The 6,000-nt window shown below is 37.2% G+C and overlaps 1 long non-coding RNA gene across 1 annotated transcript in view; it reads left to right on the top strand.

The window, feature by feature from the left end:
• Positions 1-201: 201 nt before the first annotated feature.
• LOC147837701 (uncharacterized) overlaps positions 202-6,000 on the top strand; it is a 31,548-nt gene continuing 25,749 nt past the window's right edge. The window contains exon 1 of the long non-coding RNA XR_015526493.1: positions 202-599. This is a non-coding gene — a long non-coding RNA (uncharacterized LOC147837701). The remainder of the gene's footprint in view (positions 600-6,000) is intronic.

The following is a 6,000-nucleotide window of genomic DNA, read 5'->3' as shown; positions in this document are numbered from 1 at the left end:
AGGTCTGTAAGGTCTAAGAAGGGAAGTATTAGTAGTATTAGTATTTTTTTTTTTTTTTGTACAGTTAGTGTGCTATTCAAAGAGGCAATTGCAGATTAGGAAGTGAAGTGGAGACTAAATAGTTGAGTTTTTAGTCGTTTCTTGAAAGTAGCGAGTGACTCTGCTGTTCTGATGCAGTTAGGGAGTTCATTAAGGGAGTTCAACAAGAGCTTGAACAAGGAGTTGAGCTGCATGTTCAGATAAGAAGGGTCGGATCTTTCTGATGTTATAGAGTGCGAATCTGCACGATCGAGCAGTTCTAGAAATGTGGTCAGAGAAGTTTAGTTGGTCATCAATCGTTACTCCAAGGCTTTTCACCATTTTGGATGCAGTAATGGTGGCCCCATCCATCTGGATTGAAAAGTTATGGTGTAGAGTCGAGTTGGCAGAAACTACAAGCATTTCCGTTTTTGCGAGGTTCAGCTGAAGATGATGATCTTTCATCCAGTGTGAAATATCCAACAGGCAGGCTGAGATACGAGCTGGAACCGAGGGATCATCAGGATGAAAAGAGAGGTATAGCTGGGTATCATCAGCATAGCAGTGGTAGGAGAATCCATGTCTCTGGATGACTGGTCCTAGAGATGATGTGTAGATGGAGAAGAGAAGTGGCCCAAGAACAGAGCCTTGAGGTACCCCAGTGTTTAGATGCTGTGGGTTGGACACCTCTCCCCTCCAAGACCGTTTTGAATTGGCTACCGTTTTGAATTTAAAACAGATTCCTGTTTTTTTTTTTCTAATGATGTATGATGTAATACATTTGTATTGTAAAAATAAATATTTATTCATATTTATTTATTCTAAATTTTTAGGAAATATTTTGGTACATTAGTAAGACTGATTATGATGACCCTCCAACAAGCTAAACCAGCTAAAAATAGTACTTAAAATGCAATATTTAAATATCATAATTAAATAGAGAAAAAAGAACCACCACCTCTTTCGCCAGGCTGGCTACAGGCTTCTGCTCGGATTCAGGCTTTGCGCAAACCTGAGTGATGACTGGTTCAGTCCGTCTCAAACACTCATTTAAAAAATAATTGTATCAGTATTGTTTCTCTGTGCTGCTACTGTCATAACAATTGTAGCTTATTGTTCTCGTTATTGCATTTCAAAAAATAAATTCAAAAGAAGGCTTAATAAATGAATTAAATTAATACAATTAAATCTTAAGAAAGCAAGAATATTATGATTTTGTCATAAAAAACTAAATTCAAAACCCTGAAGCAAATAAATAAGCTATTCAAAATGTATAAATATTTCTATTTTTGATCACAAATATGTTTCGAAATTTTATCTGACCATTATATGAGGAATGTTATCATTTCTGTTATAATAACAACATCAGATGTCAGCAACAGTTTTATTATTATTCTATAATGTTTTCACTTTTAAACAGTAAATGAGCAATAACGCACGAGTAGCAGTGCCATGTGGCTGTATATCTGCACTGGTGGGAGGCGTGTGTTACTTTGTGTCCCACCAGTGACGTGAGTATGCTACTACGAGTGTGATATTGCGTTTATACAACAGTTCGACAGCATAATCGTGTGTATAAGAAATAAATTTAAACATGGACAGTCTTTTGTACGAGGAGCTACTTTCATCCACCATTCATTCACATCTGCAGCTGACGTCAGAACAGCAGAAACCGCTGCCAGTTCACAAAACTCACGTTACAGCTATTATTTTAATGATTCTTTAGCTTAATATCTAAAGTGATAACAAAACAGGTAATTATTGCTGAAAATTTTAAATTATAAGGCTGAACAGCAGGAAATGCCATCAGTCTACAGAAATTTAAGTATTTCTATGTTGCAATCAGGATAATTAACCCCAAAAAAGCCAAAGCAAAGCAAACACTACCAATTTCTGTGATATAAATATAGCACTACAAAATACAACAGAGAAAGTTCGACTCAGAATGTCACCTACCTGTTCTATAATGATTTGTTAAGTTGTAGTTTGAAACTTGAAGTTGAGAAATTGCAGTTTTGCGCCTCTTAGGACTTATCATGCGGTCTCTATCACCATCTTATGGCGGAACTTTCTTTGGTCTGCTCAGACGAGTAGGCAGGCTGATGGCAGCCAATGCACTAAATCCTATGCTCAGAAATTATAAATATTTGAAAACAGACACTGTCCTTATAAATAAACTGCAGAGTTGCAATCTAAACAACTACATTCTTGACAAAAAAAAAGCTAATTAAAAAGTGCATTATGTTGTCCACTAGCAGCAATATTTGTCAAAATGTATAGTGTCCTCTGCTTGTTGCTGTATGTGGGGGGAGTAATACTTAAGGTTGAAGATGCTTTACAAGTGCTTTTACTGCAGAATATCGCACGGCTATCAGCCAATCAGATTCAAGAACCAGACAAAACTGTTGAATAAAGTTTTATATTAAACAGTAAAAGCAGATTTCAAATACACAGCTTGATGCATCTAATCATCAGACCTATTGACCTTATTCTTCAATGCGAAAGTGAGCTCGTTTTTGCAATTGTTTTAGAACTTCCAATTCAGTCGCCTATGGGAGAAATTACTAGGAATACCAAACAGCAGGAAACGGTCAAAGTACTCACTTTTCAATATAAGTTTGCAACAACAAGCAGCAAAACAAGCTGTTTTTAACATCTAAAAATAGAAAGTGAATAGAAGTGAAAGGGACAAGAAGTCTCTTGGCAAAAAGATTCAAAAGGTTGCGCCCACTCGTACGTGATGAAGAATAAGGTAAATACAGACGGAATAAAAGTTCATGAATTTGGCTGAAAAGTAACAGATAGCCGTTGTCAAACTGGTTCAGGAACTGTAGGGGATTCAGCAACAACATCCATTGGCCATTTATTTAGCCATCTGTGCCTTCTGACAGGCTTCACACTTCTCCATTCTCAAATTAGCATTAGCGTGTGTGTGTGTGTGTGTGTGTGTGTGTGTGTGTGTGTGTGTGTGTGTGTGTGTGTGTGTGTGTGTATGTGTGAGCTGGTCTCAGGTGTTCGGCTCAACGTGACTCTAGTGTGTGCTGGTGCTCTCCTAAATCATGCTAATTAACCTCAGGTGTGAATCCTCGTAGTCCAGGACCAGAGTGAGCTCTTCATGTCAACAAATGTCCCGTAATTGACTGCTGAACTTCACTCAGCTGTTTGTGTAACCTGACCTCTGACCGTGACTGCTCACATCTGCCTTCACTTGGGAATTAATCACGGATTACGCTCTGAACATTAGCATGTTAGCTTACAAAATACTGTACACAGAGCATCATAAACCTTCAGATTTAATAGATGAATTGTACTTATTATGACAAGTAAATTTGAACTTACAGCAGAATATTTACAGTAGGCTTTACTTTAGACTGCAAAATGAAAATAAATATTGAAATGAAAGAAATATAGGTCACCCAAATATAAAAATTAAATAGGCTTTTATTTTGAAGCTTCTAAAAACGTTGTCAAACCTGTTGACGAATTACCATGTTAGTAAACATTCAAGATGCACGTGCAGCGAGGTTGCAGAAAAAAAATGGACGCACTAGCATTTACAGCAAGGGAATGACATCCAATGCGGAACAGAGTTTGTTGTTGTCTTAAAAATAAGCTATATTGATTAAATATTATATAGATTATTTACATAATACTTTTAACATATTATAACAGCTCGCCACCCAGTGATAACCAAAGTTATTTGGCAAAATTAATGTTAAAGTAAGCGGCGTTCGTCTGACAGGTCCATTTTGAGATAGCACCCTTCCAATGAATATTGAATAAGACGAAATGACCAAGCATCCAGCCAGAAATATACAATCTCATTGAAGCTCCAAGGGCCTCATGTATCAACGCTGCGTACGCACAAAAACTTTGCGTACGCCAGGTTTCACGCTCAGAATCGCTCACGTTTGGATTTACTAACAATGAACTGAACGTGGCAATGTGCGCAGCTTCACGGCAGCTTACTGGCAGGTGTACGCACATTTTTTGTGCGTGTCTGTTTTATTTCCATTGGCGACTCCTAGAGGCAGTTGTGTAAATTCCTCTCTACAAAGTGTCTGAGCCTTGCAATGGCAGCTGTATGAGACGGGTTCAGCAGGTATATAAGGTTTCCATACCATACATTTGACCAGCTAAACATTAAAGCACAATTTGCAGCAGTCACCTGTTTTCCCAATGTAATCTGAGCGATCTACCGCACGCACATTGCTATAAAGACACTATCTGAAGATGAATTTGCATGCGTGAATCAGAAACATTTCCATTCAATAAATGTGCAAATAAAATATGATGCTTATTGATATGAACTTATTGATGATTCCTACTTGTCTTTCTCGTGATAAATAGTTGGCAAAATCTGATATGTAGCGGGGGAAAAAACAAGAAAGAGTTCACCAGACGCTGGATTTGAGCCGATTTCATGCTCGAACGTATCAATTCATGATCACATGCGTCTTACGAGTAGCGCCACTGAGACTGTTAAGCGTCCTGCAACATTTTACAGATATAAACCACACTATTTCTTTTTTTTAATGCACTCAGTGCGATGTTCAGACCCAACTGTGTTGACCGCATCAGCTAAACTCTCCCACTCTATTTTTTTCTTTTGTTGTTAATTCCGGAGAACAAACTTGCAAATAACACTGCTTTTCTCCGGTCTACCTCCGAAAGCAGCACCTCCAATTCACATTCTGCTCAAAGTTTCTCTTTTTGCTTGCTTTTGACATTGTTTTTTTGTTGGGTTTTGCCATTAGCATAGTCATTAGCATATTCATACGGCTGAGGAGGCAGGGAGGGGTTTTGTGCTCGTGCATGTTGCGCTCAGTTTCACGTTCATTCAGATGTACAAAAGAATATGCGTGAGATTCGGCGTACGCAGTGTTTCATACATCTGAAATTTTTTCTGCGTACGCACATTTACAGCTTTGTGCGTACGCAATGTTTTAGTAAGATTTCCACGCAAGTCTTCGTACATGAGGCCCCAAGTGTTTTTACAAGACAGTAGTTAAAGGCCTTCAAGTCTTTGATGCCAACAATTCTGTGTGGTCATGTGCAAGAAATAATGTTCCATGATTACCAGATTCAAAACTATGTAGTGCTAAAAACCAAGGTTCTGCCTAGCCAAGGATAAGAAAAAAAGACAGATCTATACAAGGCCTGGGTGATCATCAGCAAGCAAAACAACTGCATTCTTACAGCGAACTGCACCCTTACAGCGAACTGCACCTGTATGGAAGGGTATGTGAACTTACACTTTTACGTTTCATTCTAAGCATTTAGTTTCTGCAGTTTAATTTACCATATTTAACTGTTTTTAATGAAATCATTGCAGCAATCGGGAACACGTGTGACGTAATGTGTGATGTAGGTTGGTAATTCCTCTATATTTAACAATATTTTAACATACTGTACTGTATCTACAAGTAGGCTCATGTGTATCAAAAACGGCTACTTTCAAATTCATTTAGATGGGTTTTTCAGTTGCCATTGGGCTGGAATTTTTTTCTTGCAACTGGCAGCCTTGTACACAAATAACACTATACACCTGATATAGAGAACGATATACTGTCTAATTATCGTATGCAATATTTGATATTTGATCAACTGCTTTTCTGCTAATATCTGGCTAGATACAGCACAATATTTATATTTACTTTTCTTTGCAGGGCCGTCATCTGTCTGAGTAGAGGTTGATAATGCACATTTAAAAGGTGCACAATAAGATTTTTTTCCCTAACTAAATCAGTTGCCTTGTTATATATATGATATATTTATCATTTTTTAAAGCAGGTGTATTGTTTAAAAATTAAAATTATTTAAAATTATGCAACTTTAAATTACTATACCTAATTTATTATTGAATTTTTGTTAGGCTCTTAATACATGAACAGATGTATTACTAAAACAATTGGACAATGCATTTAAAAACACTGACTGCATAAAGTATTTTTGGTGTCATATTACGATTTGATGTATTTC

This window comes from Danio rerio, chromosome 25 (genome assembly GCF_052040795.2).
Source record: "Danio rerio strain M-AB ecotype USA chromosome 25, GRCz13ab, whole genome shotgun sequence".
Lineage (NCBI taxonomy): Eukaryota > Metazoa > Chordata > Actinopteri > Cypriniformes > Danionidae > Danio > Danio rerio.
Note: the sequence above shows the minus strand (reverse complement) of the source record. Positions and strands in the feature narration are given on the sequence as shown.